The sequence below is a fragment of the Ornithorhynchus anatinus genome, chromosome 4, assembly GCF_004115215.2.
Source record: "Ornithorhynchus anatinus isolate Pmale09 chromosome 4, mOrnAna1.pri.v4, whole genome shotgun sequence".
In the NCBI taxonomy this organism is placed as follows: Eukaryota; Metazoa; Chordata; class Mammalia; order Monotremata; family Ornithorhynchidae; genus Ornithorhynchus; species Ornithorhynchus anatinus.
Genome location: NC_041731.1, coordinates 12,502,880 through 12,522,944, shown reverse-complemented (window position 1 = coordinate 12,522,944; position 20,065 = coordinate 12,502,880). Strand labels below are relative to the sequence as shown.

General features: G+C 41.0%; 1 protein-coding gene and 1 pseudogene across 1 annotated transcript in view; one reads left to right on the top strand and one right to left on the bottom strand.

Moving 5' to 3' along the window:
- The window catches only part of CNTNAP2 (contactin associated protein 2), a 1,271,576-nt gene that overhangs the window by 834,075 nt on the left and 417,436 nt on the right, over window positions 1-20,065 (bottom strand). The window lies entirely within an intron of this gene.
- Window positions 3,839-5,445, top strand: LOC114811361 (annotated as a pseudogene).

The window sequence follows — 20,065 nt, the reverse complement described above, 5'->3', positions numbered from 1 at the left end:
TTAGAGATCATTAGTACATGTCAAACTCTAATTGGCTGAGCCTTTCCCAATTTGCCATGAATTTCTCTTTCCACATCACTTGGTGAAAATATAAGGTAATCTATTGACTCTATATGCCTTTAAGGTGTGCTTTTCTATTTTCAATAGAAAGAGTAATAATAATTCTGGTATTTACTATGTGCCAAGCACTATTCTGAGTGCTGGAGTAGACAGAGGATATTCAGTTTGGATAGAGTGCGGTGCATGGGGCTGACAGTCTACAATTTTGAAATTCAATAGTAGAAGGTGAATGACACACCTATAAAGAGGATTTTAATCTAACAGAGCTTTATTGCAAGCTGAAAAGGGCTTCAAAGATTATCAGTGACTTTAATAAAATGAACAATTCCAGATAAACAAAAATTGCCAGAAAGGCTGACATGATTTTCCAAAGGTATAACTTATGGGCACTGAATGTATCTGCTAATTCTGTTTTATTATACTGTCCCAACCACTTAGTACAGTGCTCTGCACATAGTGAGCACTCAAAAAATACCATCGGTTGGTTGTTTAATTGTGTTTTATTGTGTTCTCCCAAGTGCTTAGTACAGTGTTTGGCACCTAATTAGCATTCGATAAATACCAGTGACTGATTGATTCTGACATAGTTTATTATTATGCTTGCTAAATGCATTATCGCTATTTATAAGGCTATGACTTTTCCTGATAACAGCATTGCTAGTAATATATTCTCAGTCACTGGAGCATGCTGATCGCTTCCTAATAAACAAAAACAATGGTGCATGAATAAGGCCAAGATAAATGTTTTGATTGAACTGAAATATAAAATACCAAGTGTATAATAGCTGTTAGCTTATCACAGCATTATTTAAGTTATTGAGATTCAGTCAAATTACTCAGTAATAAAAAGCAACATAGTTTTGAAAAGTGATTTCAATAATACTCAGAAGGAATAAGGATTAAGGAAAATTCCAAGAAATGGTTCCATGTGTGCTGAAATAGAAAATGACAGCATTAAGTGTTTATAATTGCTCATAGCAATTTGGTTCTTGAGATAAATGCCACAGTAAGGTTATACTGTAGCAATTTCATGAAAGTTTGCTTATGAATCAAGAAGTAACTAGCACTCAGTTTGACTCAGTCTTTTTAAGACAGTGTCACTCCACAGGAATGATGCTAGATGTTTCTAGAGCCTAGGAGAGAACTATTTATGACAGAAAAGTCACAGAAATTAAAGGTCATCTAGTCACCATGGACGTCTAAAGAAGATGACATCTATGAGCTAAGGAGAAATGGGGTAAACCAAAGGGACAGCCAAAAAGCAGTGGGGATTTAGCAGCAGTAGCGCAGAGTCTGAGACTGATCTTATAACTCCAGAAACTCCTAGCTGTACTGGCTTAGTCCGAGAGGTAGCATCTTGTAGCATGCCCTCCTCTAGTATTAACAGGACAACCAGACTGCTCTTATGTTAGCAAAAAACTGAATCCTGGCTGTGTTTTGTGGTGGAGGGAGTGGTCAGAGATGTCTAAAGAAACTGGGAGGAGGTTGAGGAGGGTCAAGATGGAGTAGGGTCCTTTAGATCTGGCTATGAAGAGGCCATTGGTGATCTTAGGCAGGACAGTTTCTTGAGTGAAGATTTATAAAGCCAGATTGCAAGGGTTTACGAAGAGAATTGGTGGGGAAGAAATGAAGGCAGTGGATGTGTATATCGCTTTCCAAAGGAATTTGGATAGGAATGGGAACAGGGAGGGAAGCAGGGTGACTTAGTAGAAAGTGCATGGGCTTGAGAGTCAGAGGACTTGGCTTCTAAAACCTTCTCTGCCAAATGCTTGCTGTGTGACCTTGGGCAAATCACTTAACTTCTCTGAGCCTCAAGTTCCTTAACTGTAAAATGGGGATTAAGTATCTATTCTCCCTCCTACTTTGACTGTGAGCTCCATGTGGAACAGTGGCTGTGTCTGACCTGATTAATTCGCTCCTACCCCAGCCCTTAGAATAGTGTTGGAAATATAGGAAGTACTTAACAAATACAAAAACTACTCCAGAGCTCAGAACAGGGCCTAGCACATAGTAAGGGTTTTAAAAATACCATTTAAAAATGGTGGCAAACAATCACCATTTTAAAGTAGAAAATTTGGGTAGCATGTGATAGTAAAACAGCATAATCTAGTGGAAAGAGCCCAGGCCTGGAAGTCAGAGGATCTGTGTTCTGATCCCTGCTCTGCCACTCACCTGCTGGAGCAAGTCACTTAACTTCTCTGTGCCTCAGTTTCCTCTTCTGTGAAATAGGGATTTAACTTCTGTCTCCCTCTCTATTAGGTGGTGAGCCTTTGTGGGATATGAGCTGTGTCCAACCCAATTATCTCGTAACTACCGCAGTGCTTATAAGTGCTTAAAAAATACAGTAATTATCATTATTATTGTTATTATTAGAATTGAAAAGTGCTTCAGGACCAATAATCCACAAGTTTATTAATACTTTGCTATTATTGACTATGTACTCACACCAAGGCAAGGATTATCTTCAGGTAACGCTGTTCCTGAGGTACATGAATTAGTGTGAACACGCCAGGTCTTGCAGTTAGGGGCTATCTGCTATTTCATGGTTTCCGATGGGCAGAATTAGAGAAATCCCTCAGGAAGCCAACTCTGTTACCAACTCTGCTATTTTGTACTCTCCCAAATGCTTAGTACAGTGTTCTCCACACAGTAAATGCTCAATAAATACAACTGAGTGATTGAAGGCTTTCCAAATCGTTAGCTCGGAGCAGTTACGAGTGGAGAGTTACAGCCTCCAAAGTTCACCAGTTGCTTAATAGAGCTTGTTATTCAAATCACACTGGCTTCAGAGGAAAATGCAAACTGGGATAAAAATAAAAGGGGGAGAGGGAAATATCCTATTGCATCTATATCTGGGGGGAAAAGGTGGCTTATACAAAGAAGGTAATGAGGAAGATCAGAACATCCAACTTTATTAACTTTATGACTGTTTTTATTAGGAGGCCAAAACTCAATGAGATCCTCTCCATGTATGTGAGTTGTCTGAAATGACAAATCTGTAACTGAGACTACTGAACAACGTTACAAGCAACTAAGAGACAGCAACTCCCTAGCAAATGGACTTATTCATTCATTCAATTGTATTTTTGGAGTGCTTACTGTGTTCAGAGCACTGTCCTAAGTGCTTGGAAGAGTTGACTACAACAAAAAATGGACACATTTTCTGCCAACAGCGAGCTTACAGCCTTATATTATGAAAGGCTTAGCTAGTCATCTGCTTGGAGACAGAGAATGGAGCGAATGACTTCTTGACGTCCCTTCCAATTTTATATAATTCTATTTTTTTTTTAATCTAGGAAAACGAAAAGCTTTGCAAATAACACCTGACACATAAACCTGTTGTAACCAGGAGGAGTTGAGGGAATATGTGCAAGAAGTGTTGATTATAAGTTCCAGAAAAAAGGATTGTGTCAAAATTACACGGCTCTGCTGAACTTCTGTCTTGGAGTGTGATGTGATGAGCCCCTCAGGGAGGGCAAGTGTCAGACCTTCTCCAGAACATAGTAGAGAGATCAATGAAAAGTTTCCTGTTACTGTTTGATCTATCAAGCAATGCAATTTGGGAGAGTTGATTACTTTGTTCATTTGGCTTGTGAAATGTGTAACCTCTATTGATCCAAGGATTTAGAAAGGTTCTTCTTCCATCACAAAATCCCTGGAAAAAGGTGAAGAAAACTTGTAAGTTGAACATGAGGGACTGTGTCGAGGGATTGTGCATTTCAGGAGAAAGGTGTATTTACATAATGCCCTTTTGAAGACACAAGGGAAGGGGTAGAAAATGTCTCCAGATGCAGAAGGTGAGGTCAACAGTAAACTGGACCTCCACACTGAAGAAAGGACAGGGAGTCGAGGAAATGAGGGCTTAGTTGGGGAAAGTCGCTTGGAGGGTTTGAAGATGGGGAGGTGGTGGTGTGTTGGATATGAAGGGGGAGGGAATTCCAGACCAGAGCGAGGATATGAGGAAGGGGTCAGCAGTGAAACAGAGGAGATCGAGGTACAGTGAGTAGATTGGCATTAAAGGAGCAAAGCGTGTGGGCTGAGTTGTAGTAGGAAGTCAGAGAGGTAAGGTAGGAGGGAGCAAGCTGATTGAGTGCTTTAAAACTGGTGATAAATAGCCTCTGCTCATTGCAGAGGAGGAGGGGCAATCACAAGAGGTCTCTGAAGTGTGGGGAGATGTGAACTGAAGAGATTTTTTGAAAACCAATCCAGGATGCCGAGTGAAATAAGGACTGGAAAGAAGAAAGACAGGAGTCAGTTGGGTCAGCAAGGAGGCTGATGCTGTAATCAGGTGGGATATGAGAAACGCTTAACTCATCCTTGTAGCAGTTAGGATGGAGAGGAAAGGGCATATTTTAGTGCTGTTGTGAAGGTAGAACCTACAGGATTTGATGAAAGATTGAATATGTGCTTTGTGTGACAGAGATGAGTTGAGCATAATGTTGAGGTTATGGGTTGTAAAATAGGGATGTTGGTGTTGTTGTCTACAGTGATGGAAAGGGCATGGGGAGGACAAGGTTTGGGTGGGAATATGAGAAGTTCTGCTTTGGATATGTTTAGTCTGAGGTGTTTTATAGGGCAGCCACATAGAAACAGGAAGAAATGTGAGACTGCAGAGGAGAAAGGCCGGGGTTAGGGAGATAGATTTGGGAATCATCCACAGAGAGATTTTAGATCTTCAAGGGTACGGATAGAGATAGAGAATTTAAGGGGACCCAGAGCTGAGCCTTGAAAGACCCTCATTATTAGATGGTGGGAGGCAGAGGAGAAATGGGTGAAAGAGACTGAGAATGAGAGGCCAGAGATATAGGAGGAAAAGCAGGAGAAGATGGTGTCAGTGGGGGGGCGGGGTGGGGCGGGGCAGCGACTGGCCTTTCCGGGCCGGGCCCTCTTTGGCAGAGCGGTGGAGGAGGAGGAGGAGGAGAAAGAACACGTTCTCGTCCAGGCTCTTCACCTTGGTCCTGGTTGTGAAATGACAGGAATTTCTCCTCGGATATAAAAAATGTGGCTTCGGAGCCAGCGAGGGAATGGCTTCGGGGAAAGGTGCAAGACGGGGAGACCATCGAGGAAGGAGCCAAGAGGGAATTGCTGGTGGAGAGTGGGCTGACAGTGGACACCTTACAGAAGATAGGTCACATCACATTTGAATTCCTTGGCAACTCAAAGCTAATGGATGTCCATGTCTTCCACACAGATAGTTTCCATGGAAATCCAACTGAGAGTGATAAAATGCATCCTCAATGGTTCAAACTGGATCAGGTGCCTTTCAATGAAATGTGGCCAGATGACATATACTGGTTTCCACTACTGCTCCAAAAGAAGAAGTTCCAGGGATACTGTAACTTTCAAGGGCACAATATCATCCTGAATGAAGTGGAAACAGTCTAAGAGGAGTTAAACACCTTTCCCTTTTACCACTGGACTCACCCAACCCCTAGCTCAGGGAACAGGCTAGTAAGCATTTCAAACTGCTGGCCCAGTTGTGCCAATGACTCTTTTAGCTTTTCAGACATAATTTTGCTATTGTTCTTGTCTGTCCGTCTCCCCCGATTAGACTGTAAGCCCGTCAAAGGGCAAGGACTGTCTCTATCTGTTACCGATTTGTACATTCCAAGCAGTGCTCTGCACATAGTAAGCGCTCAATAAATACTACTGAATGAATGAATAGTGTTTCCAAGAAAAGACACCCAGATGTGTCGGCATTCTTACTGAAAGGTAAAAGCAAAGTGGGGACTAATCCTTTGATGTCTGTATTAAGATTTCCTTATATGTTGTAACGTTAAGAAATGATACAAAAATTCAAAAGTGCTGGCTTTATCACCATGTTCAAGAAGAAAAAGCAAAGATCTGACTGAGACGACTTCCAGGAAATCTTCTGTTTCCCTGCCAAGATTCTAGCCTGAAATCTTCTCAACAGCTTTAGTTTATTGCTTTATATTGCATTACCTCTGGCACAATATGGTTTTGGACCAGAACGAATCACAGCACGCATGCTTATTTACAGCACAGAAGTCACAGGAAAAGTGCAGAGAATAACAGCAAGATCTCTTTCTGGAAATTGATAAACATTTTGACAACTCTGAGAAATTCACCTTTCAAGCCTCTTCTTCTCCATCTCTTTTGCTGACTCTTCTTCCCACCTCTCACTGGCTCTTCTAGATTCCGTTCTAGGTAATTTTTATCTCACTTGACACTAATTTCAACAGATGTCTCAGCGTAATGTCCCAGAAGAAACTTAAATTCAGTATACCTAACTGTATGCCTCACATTCCTTTCCAAATCCGCTCCACCCTTTGACTTTGCCATCAGCATTGAAAACACTGCCATCCTCTCTGTCTCTAAAGCCTGAAATTTTGTCCTTGATTTCTCATTCGTTTTCAACCCTCACATTCAGTATTTTGCTAAATCTTGTGAGTTCTTCCCCAATCAATCCATCAGTAGTAATTACTGAGTCCTTATTTTGTTTGTGCTAAGCCCTGTAGTAAGTGCTTTGGAGAGCACAATACAGTTGTGGATACCATCCTTGCCCTCCTGGAGCTTACAGTTCAAAGGAAAGCGCCTTATTAAAATCATATTTCCAAGAGGACGTCTCTGATTTAGCCCTCATTTTCCCTACTCCCTCTTCTTTCTGTGTCGCCTATGCACTTGTAACTGGACTCTTTTAACACTTGATATTCACCCCACCCTCAGCCCCACCGCACTTATGTACATATCCATAACTTAAATTGTCTTCCCCTCTAGACCGTAAGCTCACTGGGGGCAAGGAACAAGTCTACCAATTCTGTTGCATTATATTATCCTAAGCACTTAAAATAGTCCTTTGCCCACATTAAGCACTTAAAATGTACCACTGATTAATTATTTGTATGCATACTGTTAGGGAGCAGGTGGACAGGGAGAAGGGAAAGGGATTACGATTTGCAAAGATTTGTGAGAACTGTAGCTTAATTAGAATCTGCGCATCTTCAGCAAGAACCAAGATGGTCACCATGCAATTCCTTCTGAGCCTCTCCACAGTCCTTTGAGCCTCAAAACCCCATGAGCCTTCAAGCAGTAGTAGCTCTCTACCCTGCAGTCATGAGGGAGAGTTACTTTTATCTTCATTTGGAAAAATCTGTTCTCTCGTGCCATATGAAGAGGGGGAAGAATTATGATCAGGGATTAAAATTCAGAGTGTCAGTCGTTCAAATATTTACACATATACTAGTCAGTGTTTCCTCTTCTTTATCTTACCTTCCCCACCTCTCAATTCCCTTTAATTCCCACTTGGAAGTAGAAAGATGTGCACATCCTCTATGCCCAGCAAGGACAATACAACATTTGGTAGACACATTCCCTGTCCACAGTGAGTTTACAGTCCAGAGGAGGATAAAGACTTTAATATAAATGAATAAATTAGGGTAGTGTACATAAGTATTGTGGAACTGATGGAGAAGTGAATAAACGGTGCAAATCCAAGTACAAGAGTAAGGGGATATGGGAGAAGAGGAAACGAAGGCTTAATTGGAGAAGCCTCCTGCAGGAGATATGCCTTTAATAAGGCTTATTATCAATCATAGCATCAATATTATATTTACAGTATCAATTATCATATTATTAATAAATACTACTGATGGAATGTGGACAAAAGGAATGTAAACTGCATGGTTTGGGGCATATTTTATTCCTCAGTCAGAAAATTCAGAAAAAAATGGAACAATGGGATAAAATGCTAGTGCTTACCAACTTTTTGAAACTTGGATTTATATTGAGTTTAAGATGCGTTAGGGAAGCTAGCTCAAGGTCAATCTTTATTTCATTTCTGGTTTCTCTTGCTACACTTTGACAGGCTTTACTACTTAGTTCAGCATTCAGTATATAACTGGATCAATCTGCAGCATTTAAGTGTATTAAAAAAAGAAGAACTATAAAAATACAAACTATGTGAAACATAAAATAAAATATAAGCAAAAAACATTTGTCACATAATATTTAATTTTGCTCCCTTTAAGAAAATTAAAGCCAAACCCTTACGAAGCATTTATGGTTCAATGAATAAATTATTTTAGAGATAGTACTTGAGATAGGAAACAAAATAAAGCAAGATAGCTTGCTTATATACTAAACAAGTCCTCCAATAAGAAATAACACATTTTACAGATTGCTGTAATCCCAATAAATCAATACTTCGTTATTTTCCAGACATTATTTGTTATTTCTCTACATTAAAAAAAAACAACAAACTAGGGGTTTTGGGTTTCTTTCACATCTGACATTTCAGGAAAGAACATGTGGTTCTTCAAATTTGAGAGGTTCTTGATTATAGGACAAAAGAAGGAAGTAAAGTAGATCCTACAAAGGATACAGAAGTCTATTTTTCATATACACCTTACTGTGTAAGGGATCATGGCACAACACAACTAGGTTCTAATTGACAGAAAGTATTTTTAATTTTAAATGAAAGACTGTAAAGGAAAATATATTCCTAGTAATAGAGTGTGTATATATACACACATACATACATGCAAGTCTTCATTGACAATCAAACCAAATGCTACACGCTTTATTAGCCACCCATAACTGATATTTAATTATAAGAATGACAAGTAAGGGTTTCTCTCATGTTCTGTTCTTTCCTATGTCCTCCCTCTGGCCTGGAATGCCCTCCCCATCAATATATGCCAAACAACCATTCTTCCCACCCTCAAATCCTTATTAAGGCCACAACCTCCAAGAGGCTTTCCCCAATTAAGCCCTCTTATCCACAACTCCCTCTCCCTTCTGTGCTCTTGGAACCATTGGGGATTTGATATTCTCCCCATTCTCAGCCTTTGTACATATCTGTAAGTTATTTATATTAATTTCTGTCTTCCCCTCCACACTCTAAGTTCACTGTGGGCAGGTAACACATCAATCAACCATGTTATATTGTACTCTCCCTCGTGTTTAGTACAGTGCTCTGCACACAACAAGGATTAAATAAATACCACTGATTGATAAGTATACTACTTATGCTGGGTTCTATGACCCTTTTGGTATTTCTGGAATATTTTCCAATTCCACCTATTCCTCCAAGCCTAAATGGTCACTTGAATGGGCAAGCCTTCATTATCTTACAATTAGATCACACATCCGCATTCTCTTGGTTTCCCTTTCTCCAACCTTACTCCTTTTTAGTATATCCTATAATGTGCCATCCAGACAACTATTTTAAACATCAGATAACACATGGGTCTCTTCTTAAACACCTCCAATGGCTCTCTATTTCTCTCTGTATCAAATGGCAATCCCTGACCATGGAATCTATGACTCTCCTTCTGACATGTCTGCTCTCTTCAATAAATCACACAATCTTATAATCTTTATTGAATGCTTACTGTGTGCAGAGCACTGTACTAAACACTGTAAATGCTTGGGGGAGTACAATATAACACAGTTGCTAGACATGTTCCCTGCAAGCAATGATCTTACAGTCTGGGGGGGAGATAGACATTAATATAAATATATCTATTACAGCTATAATAAATAAATCACAGATATTGTAAATTACTCATATATCTGCCACACATGCCTTTTCCTCCTTCCAAGTTGACCTTCTTATTTTGCCCTACTAACCCACCTTCATCTCCTTGTTCATGCCCTTCGCCAGCCTGGAACTGTCACATTAGATTGCATGAAAGTTCTTTGCTCTCAGTGACTACTGTGCTTCTGGTATACTCTATTAAGTGCTTAGTACAGTACTTTGCATGCAATATGTGCTTAACAAATTCTTCGGGTTGGAACTACCTCACCTTCAAATATACCAGACCACAATTCTCCCCCATCTTTACATTCCTCCTAAAAGCCCGCCTCCTTCAAGAAACTTTGCTTGATTAATATTCATCACATCAGGCCATGTCAATCCAATACACATTCTTAGTCCATATGCATTCAACAGTCTGCATGCACTAGTTATCTAGACACTCATTTATTCATGTATTCATCTCTCCATACTTCTGCGGGTAGAGACAGTTTTATCTTTGTTCTTCCTCTTATTCTCACGATTTATAAATTATTTGTGTCTGCTTGACTTCCCCTTGACTTCCCCTTTAGAAGGCCACTGAAGCAGAATGGCTTAGTGAAACCAGGACAGATTTGACCTGGTTTCTAATCTTAGCTCTACCACTTGCCTCCTGTTTGCCCTTGAGCAAATAATTTAACTTCTCTGTGTCTCAGTTTCCTCATCTATAAAATGGGGGTGAAATATCTGTTCTCTCTCCTCCTCAGATGGGGATCCTCATGTGGGACAGGGATAGTGACGGACATGATCATCCAAAATCTACCCCAGTACAGAACAGTCAGTCAATCCCATTTAAGGAACACTTACTGTATGCAGACCATGGCACTAAGCACTTGGGAGAGCACGGACGAACACATTCCCTGCCAGAACAGTGCTTGGCACATACAAAGTGCTTAAAAAAGTACATAATACTAAATACCCAGTAAAGCACCTTGTGGAAACTCTACTGTTAGGAGATAAGAGAGGGAAGAAAACCCAAAAATGAGACTGAGAAGGTATGGTAAGAGGGATGGGTGAAGAGCAGGGAGAGCTGTGTCAACGAAGGCCAGAGAGCATTTCCAGGAGAACTCCCACAACCCCAGTCCTAGAGCACATGTGTGCATGGCTGTAATTCATTCATATTAATGTCTACCTCCCCCTCTAGACTATAAGTTTACTGTGGGTAGGGAATGTTTCTGTTAGATTGTTGTGCTGTACTCTCCAAACTGCTTGGTACAGTGCTCTGCACACAGTGCTCAATAAATACGATTGACTAATTGACTGAAGGGAGTGCTTAAAGTAACTGAAGCAACCAACAGTTCAAGGAGGTTTGGACTAGAGTAGAGATCATTACATTTCCTAAGGAGGGGTCATAGGTGACCTTGGGGAGGATACAGTTTCAGTGGAGATAAGGGATCAAAAGCCAGAGTTTACTGAACCAAGAAAACAGCTGGAGGAGAGAAATAGCTGGATTATTTGAGCCCACTGTAGAAGTATAGACAGGAATGGAAACAAGGAGATAAGGAAATAGCTAGAAGATGGAGTGAGATTCAGAGAAGGTTTTTGCTTTGTTTTTTAAGAAAGGAGTAACCTGTGTTTTTGGCCAAAGTGTGTTTCAAGGTAGAGGGAGAGCTTGAAGAAGAGCCATAGGTTGAAAATGACCTCTAGGGAGGAGAGAAGAGTTGAAAAAAATCTTATTAAAAACTGAGAGATGACAGGTTCCAGAGCACAGTTTGAAGGATGTATTTGGGGAGCAGATGTGAAACCTCCTCTTGACAGACTTCTGGAAAGGAGGAGAAAGAGGATGAGAGGGTAGGAGAGGTGTGGGAGGAATGACATGATTAGCTGGCCAGTTCATCGAGGTTCCTAAAAAAGGAAGAGATTGGGTCACTGGAGTCTTCAAGAGTTATTTTAAAAGGTTGTAATTAATTCTAATGCAGATCATCTAGAAGCAGCAACCTTATCCCAAAGACTTGGCCAAAATTAAGGCTGAGCAAAGTAATGTGCAAAAGCTGAACCCTGACCTATAAAGTGAAAACTTTTATTTTAAAGGAGAAAACTCTCACTTTTCTTATTTCCCTTTCACGGAATAAAACTGTTTTCAAGGAGAGGAGAAGCAGAATCAGAGTAACTGAATCCATTTGGTTGAATTTTTTTCCTTATTGGACCGAATATTTTACATAAAATCATACACAAACGTCTGTTGGAAGAGCCATTCAAACGTAACTAAATATTGTATAATACAGTGATACATGGTTTTAAATAATTCACTTAGTCATTTAGATCCCTTTAATGTTTCATGATTATACCTTTAAAATTGAAAGCACATACATGTGCCAAAATCGGTAATCTTGTAATCAGGAGCCAAATAAAAGATTACATTTAGAAATTTGGAAGTGTTACCCTTTTCATTATGATGACTGCATATACACAACTGTCCTACTTTTTAATTTAAGATCTAGTATTCATGTGCCATGAGCTACATGGAGAAACAGCAGTGTTTTATGGATAGAGCATGGAGCTGAAAGTCAGAGGACCTGAATTCTCCTTCCACCTCTGCCAAATGACTGCTGTGGGGCCATAAGCAAGTCACCAAACTTCTCTGGGCCTCAGGTAGGTCATCTGTAAAATGGGGATAAAAGACCTGTACTCCCTCCCTCTTTAACTGTGAGCCCCTTCTTCCTTTACCCCCTCTAACCTTACCTCCCTGATTTCCTACTATAACCCAGCCCACAAACTTTGCTCCTCTAATGCCAACCTACTCACTGTAGCTCAATCTCTCCTATTTTGCCACTGACCTCTTGCCTAGAATGCCCTCCCTCTTCATATGCGACTGACAATTACTCTCTCCACCTTCAAAGCCTTATTAAAAGCACATTTCTTCTAAGAGGCCTTCCCCAACTAAGCCCTCATTTCCTCTTCTCCCACTCCTTTGTCTATCATTTTCCATTTGGATTTGCACTCTATATTCACCTTACCCTCAGTCTCAAGCACTTAGGCACATATCTGTAATTATATTGTATTTATATTAATGTCTGCTTCCCCCTATAGACCGTAAGCTCTCTGTGGGCAGGGAACATGTCAAACAACTCTGTTATGCTGTATTCCCTCAAGCGCTTAGTACAGTGCTCTACACACAGTAAGCGCTCAATAAACATTATCGATTGCTATTTCTTTACTTCACTTGTGTCTACTTTTCATATCTTTCTTGTCACTTTTCCACTTTGTATAGTGTATATTTTGTTTGTCTCCTCCTTTAGACATTAAGCCTCCTCAGGGGCGGGAATTGAGCCTTTTACATTTGTGGTTATACTTCCCCAAACACCTAATAATAATAATAATAATAATAATAATAATAATGTTGGTATTTGTTAAGCGATTACTATGTGCCGAGCACTGTTCTAAGCGCTGGGGGAGACACAGGGGAATCAGGTTGTCCCAAGTGGGGCTCACAGTCTTAATCCCCATTTTACAGATGAGGTAACTGAGGCACCGAGAAGTTAATTGACTTGCCCAAAGTCACACAGCTGACAAGTGGCCGAGCCAGGATTCGAACCCATGACCTCTGACTCCAAAGCCCGGGCTCTTTCCACTGAGCCCCGCAACCTAATACAGTGTTCTATTCACAGCAGGTACCCAATAAATGCTACTGATGTTACTGATGATCATCATGATGATGATGATTTTGATGAAAAAGATCTCCTAATCAGGTCTCTGAATGAAAATGACCAAAGTTCATTGTGCTGTCTGTCCAATCATCTTACTGAGATTTCTCTGGCTCTTGTTGGTCAACTCTAAATCTTAAATAAAAAATATTTTTCAATAATTGGAATTCCCCATTGTCCCAGTAAGCTGGGTAACAAGGTGTCTTGACTCAGATTTACCTAGAAAATTACCCTGTGGGAGGTTTTCCGAGTCTCAGTTCCCTCACTTGGAAGGTGTGAATAGTAATACCTTGAAGTAGGTCAAAAAGAGTAATGAGGCTATAGAAAAACAATAAAAATAAGCTTCTGACCCCAGGGCTCCCAAATCACACTCTCTGGTTCTTTCCTCCGGAGTCTACTGAATTTGTTTCCAATTATTAAACCAAATATGTATATTGTCCCAGCGCAGTAATTCTGGACTTCAGGCAAAGAAAGTACTGCGGCCTCATTAAATTGTCCATTCACAGGACACCATCGTATCTTTTCTTTAGTTTCCCGCATTTCTCCTTCCGCAGCCACCTACCTGGCTGGGAAAGCACGAGAATTTTGAGCATTATTTCTACCTCTCCGCTCCAAAGCTGAACGTCTGCTAAAGAGCACCGAAAATCTTCTGCAGAGCATGTGGGGATTTTCAGCCACAGAGAAGATATTGTTAAGGGAAGGGACTGGATTAACAATTATCTCAAAATGCCTTTTCTAAGTTAGAAACTTCATTTTTCCTTCATTAAAAACAAATCACTTTGTAGCTAATTGATCTGTCTTGCTCCTCTCAACTAATCATGCTGAACTACCTTCTATAATTACTACTTTCAGAGAAGTATCATTCTGCCGCAAGACAGCGCACTCTGGCATGTTTTTTTTAAAGAGTTAAACTGAAGGCATTAAAAAAGTTCTCATTTAATATGCTCCACTTGGAATAGTGTCGAATCACAACCCACGTGTTGAGAAGGGAGAATATGGTGATCTGTGAAATAGGAATTAATAAAAGCCAAAATACACATTTTTCTTCCCTTAATCATTAAAGTTTACCTGTTTGATTCTGTTCTTTTTTTTCATTCATTCATTCATTCATTCATTCATTCATTCAATAGTATTTATTGAGCGCTTACTATGTGCAGAGCACTGTACTAAGCGCTCGGGATGAACAAATCGGCAACAGATAGAGACAGTCCCTGCCGTTTGATGGGCTTACAGTCTAATCGGGGGAGATGGGCAGACAAGAACAATGGCAATAAATAGAGTCGAGGGGAAGAACATCTCGTAAAAACAATGGCAACTAAATAGAATCAAGGCGATGTACAATTCATTAACAAAATAAATAGGGTAATGAAAATATATACAGTTGAGCGGACGAGTACAGTGCTGTGGGGATGGGAAGGGAGAGGGGGAGGAGCAGAGGGAAAAGGGGAAAAAGCGGGTTTAGCTGCGGAGAGGTAAAGGGGAGGTGGCAGAGGGAGTAGAGGGAGAAGAGGAGCTCAGTCTGGGAAGGCTTCTTGGAGGAGGTGAGTTTTAAGTAGGGTTTTGAAGAGGGGAAGAGAATCAGTTTGGCAGAGGTGAGGAGGGAGGGCATTCCGGGACTGCGGGAGGACGTGGCCCAGGGGTCGACGGCGGGATAGGCGAGACTGAGGGACGGTGAGGAGGTGGGCGGCAGAGGAGCGGAGCGTGCGGGGTGGATGGTAGAAAGAGGGAAGGGAGGAGAGGTAGGAAGGGGCAAGGTGATGGAGAGCCTCGAAGCCTAGAGTGAGGAGTTTTTGTTTGGAGCGGAGGTCGATAGGCAACCACTGGAGTTGTTTAAGAAGGGGAGTGACATGCCCAGATCGTTTCTGCAGGAAGATGAGCCGGGCAGCGGAGTGAAGAATAGACCGGAGCGGGGCGAGAGAGGAGGAAGGGAGGTCAGAGAGAAGGCTGACACAGTAGTCTAGCCGGGATATAACGAGAGCCCGTAACAGTAAGGTAGCCGTTTGGGTGGAGAGGAAAGGGCGGATCTTGGCGATATTGTAGAGGTGAAACCGGCAGGTCTCGGTAACGAATAGGATGTGTGGGGTGAACGAGAGAGACGAGTCAAGGCCACCCCACTGCTTCATATCTATGCCATGATAGTTTGATGAACAGTGTAGTGAATCAAAAATCCACGTACTCAAAAGGTCTAGAATGAGCTGAGCACCATTAGTTTTCAAGGTGCAACAGCTTGATTGAAACACTCTCCAAACTCACTGAATGCAAAGAATACAAAGCAGCATCCCATTCCTGAAGGGTTATGAGTTTTGCGCTAGTCATCAAATCATTTTGGCCTTCAATTAACCATTGTTAAAAGAGCCAAGGTAATAAATACATATTTGACAAGAAACTGAGGCAAACCATTGCCAAGATGCTTTGAAATCTCTGAATTAGGGAAGGAAAACATTTTGTTAATACCTGGTTTGTTAAATGTAAGACCACATGAAGTACAATGTAAAAGGCCATTCACTTTGCAAATGTTTAAGAACTTGCAGTAGACAAAGGGAAAACTGAAGATCCCATAACATTGACCTGCTAATCGTGTCATAGAAATAAACAAGCAAGGGAAGAACAGTGAGGCCTTGTCCCACAGAGTCTTAATCCCTGTTTTACTGATGAATAACTGAGGCACAGAGAAGTTAGGCGACTTGCCTGAGGTCACACAGCACACAAGTGGCAGAGTGGGGATTAGAACCCCGGTCCTTCTGACCTTCCAGGCCTGTGCTCTAACCATTAGGACACACTCCTCCTGCTCCTTGTGGGCAGGGAACCAGTCCACACGCTCTCCGGTACTGTACTTTCCCAAGCAGTTAGTACAGTGTTCTGCATGTAGGAGAAGCTACTGAGTATAAAAGTTTGTACATAAATGCTATGGGGTCAAGGGGTAGTGTGAAAACAAAGCGTTTACAGGATAAGGACTCAAGTCATAGGTGATGCAGAAGGGAGGGAAATAAGGCTGGGAGATGAGAGGCTAGTTAGGAAAAGCTTCCTAGAGGAAATATGATTTTAGAGAAGCAGTGTGGCCTGGTGGAAAAAGCACAGGCCTGGGAGTCAGAAGCACCTCTGTCACTAGTTCGCTGTGTGACCTTGGAAAAGTCACTTAACTTCTCTGGGCTTCTGTTAACTCGCTTGTAAAATGGGGATTACGACTGTGAGCCCCATGTGGGAAAGGGACTGTGACCAACTTGATTAATCTTGTATCTACCCAGAGCTTAGTATAGTTCCTGACACATACACATAGTAAGTGCTTAACAAATACCACAGTGATTATTATCACTGTTAGTATTACTAGTAGTAGGCTTTGAAGATAGGGAGAGCTGCAGTCTGCTGGATATGAAGGGGAAGGAGGTTCCAGACAATAGGGAGGGTGTGGACTAGAGTGTGGCAGGCAAGAGACGTGAGGGAAGAAACAACTTTCATTTGCACACAAAGGATCAAGTCTTTTACCATGAATAGTTCTGCTGTTCCTCCAAGAGTTGTATTTGCATAGTGTTTTTCTATCTCAATTACCTTTCAAGGTGGTATTCTGATTTTGAGAGTTCGCTTTGTCTTAGCGTTAATTTTATTCTGAAGTGCATTAGATCTTTGTCGATGTGTGTTGCATGAATGACTTTTCATGAAACTTGGCAACTGTCCAGCACTGAGACTCCTATTAGAAAATGATGTGATTCACCTATGTGTTAATGCCAAATAAGGAATCTGGAAAAACAGGAGGCATTTTCTCCAGTGCTATCTATCCCAGTCACATGTAGCAACTTTTACATTCATTCATTCAATCGTATTTATTCATTCAATAGTATTTGTTGAGCGCTTACTATGTGCAGAGCACTGTACTAAGTGCTTGGAGTGTACAATTCGGCAACAGATAGCGCTTACTTTATGCAGAGCACTGCACTAAGCGCTTGCAGAAAGACGTATAAAAATTATATGTTTGTTGATACCTAATATGTTGCATTACATTGAAAAAAAGGTTAAAAAAAGGCAAAAGATGATTGTTTTCTTTGAACTTAACATGATCCATATTCCTTTAATGGACTGCTTTCTTGAAAACATCTTGAGCAGACATAATCTGGACACCAACATTTTTCCCCTTATTCTAATAAAAGACAGAGATAACTGCTCTCTCTACACTACATTCTTAGAGTTGACAAAATAAAAGACATCATGGACAGTTCTGGTATCTGAAATTCGGCAGCTAAGAAAAGTTGAATGTTCCACAGTGGAATGGCTGGTTGTGGCAGAGATGAATGTGTCCATTTTGACCATTTTCCACTGGATTAAAGCAGGACTCTGTACTATGTCCAACTGAATGAACGTTGCTATGTTTGGGGCGAGAAAAGCGACCACAAAATTATGTGGTCTAGGCCACAGGGAAACCTTTTGAACTCAACTAGCCTTGAGTTCGCCGGATGTCTTTATGATAATCATCTGGTAGGTACCGAATGATGATAACTGTCCTCTGGAGACATATACATAAGAGGTTATATTAGCAGAAATGAGCCATTAAGCAGAGTCATCCCAGCACTAGAAACTTTCACTAAGCCTGAGAGAAGCCATCCTTATGTTCCAGTCTAAGGTGGGGAAATTCTGCACGCTACTAAAGATTGCCACAGGATTTAATAATATTACTGAATTCAGACAGCTAGGCAACAATCTGGCCATCCCAGACTCGATTAAAGTTGAAGAAAACCAAATTTAGAAAGCCAGCAAGTCTTTTGAGAAATGGACAGATAATCTGAAGACAGTGGGGGATAAAGCCAAAGGACATTCTGCGATTTTTCTCTATCTTGATTTCTCAATTATCTCAGTCTTTGGTTTGAGCATTTATGTCAACCTGCTAATTTGAATTCAGCTCCAAGTTTGTGAGAGATTCCGTGACCTAGCTGCTATTGCTAGCTAGCACAGTAAATTAATCCTCATGACACAGCCACTAGGAAGGAGTGGATAGAACATGGGCCTGAGAGTCAGAGGACCTGAACTCTAATCCCAGCTCTGCCACATGACTGCTGTGTGACCTTGGTCAAGTCACTTTCATTCATTCATTCAATAATATTTATTGAGCGCTTACTATGTTTCTATGTGCACTTCACTTCTCAGTGTCTCAGTTACCTCATCTGTAAAATGGAGATTAAGGCTGTGATCCCCATGTGGGGCAGGGACTGTCCAACCTAATTACCTTGTATCTACCCCTGCACTTAGAACAGTGGCTGAACGGTACAAAGTGCAACAAATACCACAAAAAAGAGAAGATGGAGTGTGTGTGTGTGTGTGTGTGTGTGTGAGGTTGTTCTTCATTTTAGATGTTATCCATGTGCATGGGTGTGGTTGAAACAGTGAATGATGAACAAACACACTTTGTTCCAATGTTTGCACTTAGGATAGCACCCTGCTATGCCAGTGGGTTTGTTTCAGTTTTTGAGCCTTTCTCTTGACCTCCTGAACTTCCCTAAACCTTTGTTCAAAGAGAAGAGCTCCTCACTTTCATTCATTCAGCCATATTTAGTGAGTGCTTACTGTGTGCAAAGCAATTACTAAGGGCCGGAAGAGTACAATTTAACAATAAACAGACACATTCCCTGCAAACAAGGAAGGAACTGCTCAACTGATTGCTTTCCAGCCCGCTGGTCTGTCTGTTGCAATGATCTCCCAACAAATCTCCTGCAATTTCACATTTTTGAGAGTGTACTCCATTAAGTCTTTACATTATTTAATCTGGCCTCCTAATTTGCTTGCTTTCCTTGTCATTTCATTACCATCAACATCAGTGGTGCTTATTGAGCAATTACTTCATTCAACTGCATTTATTGAGTGCTTACTGCGTGCAAAGTACTGTACTAATTGCTTGGGAGAGTACAATATAACACCAGATACATTCCCTGCCCACAACGAGCTCACAGTCTAGTGAAACCCTATCCTGAGCAATCCTCATAAGGGGATTATCATTCAATGGAGAGCAGGGAAACAAAAATTATTTTTCAATATTGGGACCAAGAAAAAGAACAAAGATTAAGTCAGAAGGAGCTGGGTTCTGATCCCAGCTCCACCACTTGCCCGCTATGTGACCTTGGGCAAGTCATTTCACTGCTCTGGGCCTCAGTTAACTCACCTGTAAAATGGGGATTGAGACTGTGAGCCCCACATGGGACAGGGACTGTGTCCAACCTGATTTGTGTGTAACTTCCTCAGTGCTTAGTACCATGTCTGGCACATAGTAAATGCTTCATAAATATTATTGTTCTTCTGTTTTACTGAATGTGAAGAAGTGCCTGAAGCACACACAGCACCAAATGCACAAGAAGGTTTTAAAGCCCAGGTTGAAAATGTGGTTTATAGTTACTCCATAGGGAGAAAAAGGAGATGAACTTGTACAAGTTAGCATCAAAGTATTTGTAACATAAAATTACAAAGTCTGTAATCTAATGTTGTTTATATTAATGTCTGCCCCTCTAGACTGTAAACTCATTGTAGGCAGGAAATTTGTCTGTATATTGTTATATTGTACTCTCCCAAGTGCTTAGTACAGTGCTTTGCTTTGCATACAGTAAGCGCTGAATAAATACGATTGAATAAATGAATGAGTTTATCATTAGCTCTTTGTGAGCAGGGGCAGAGAACATATTTTGTCTTCTCTTGTGCTTCCCAAACACTTAGTACAATGCATCGCACTCGGTACATGCTTAATAAATATCATTAGTACTACTGCTGCTATCACCACCACTGTGCAACAGCTTCCTGGGTATCTTGTTCAAGTCCATTTTCACTCACTCACAACCTGCAGCTGTGATGCTGT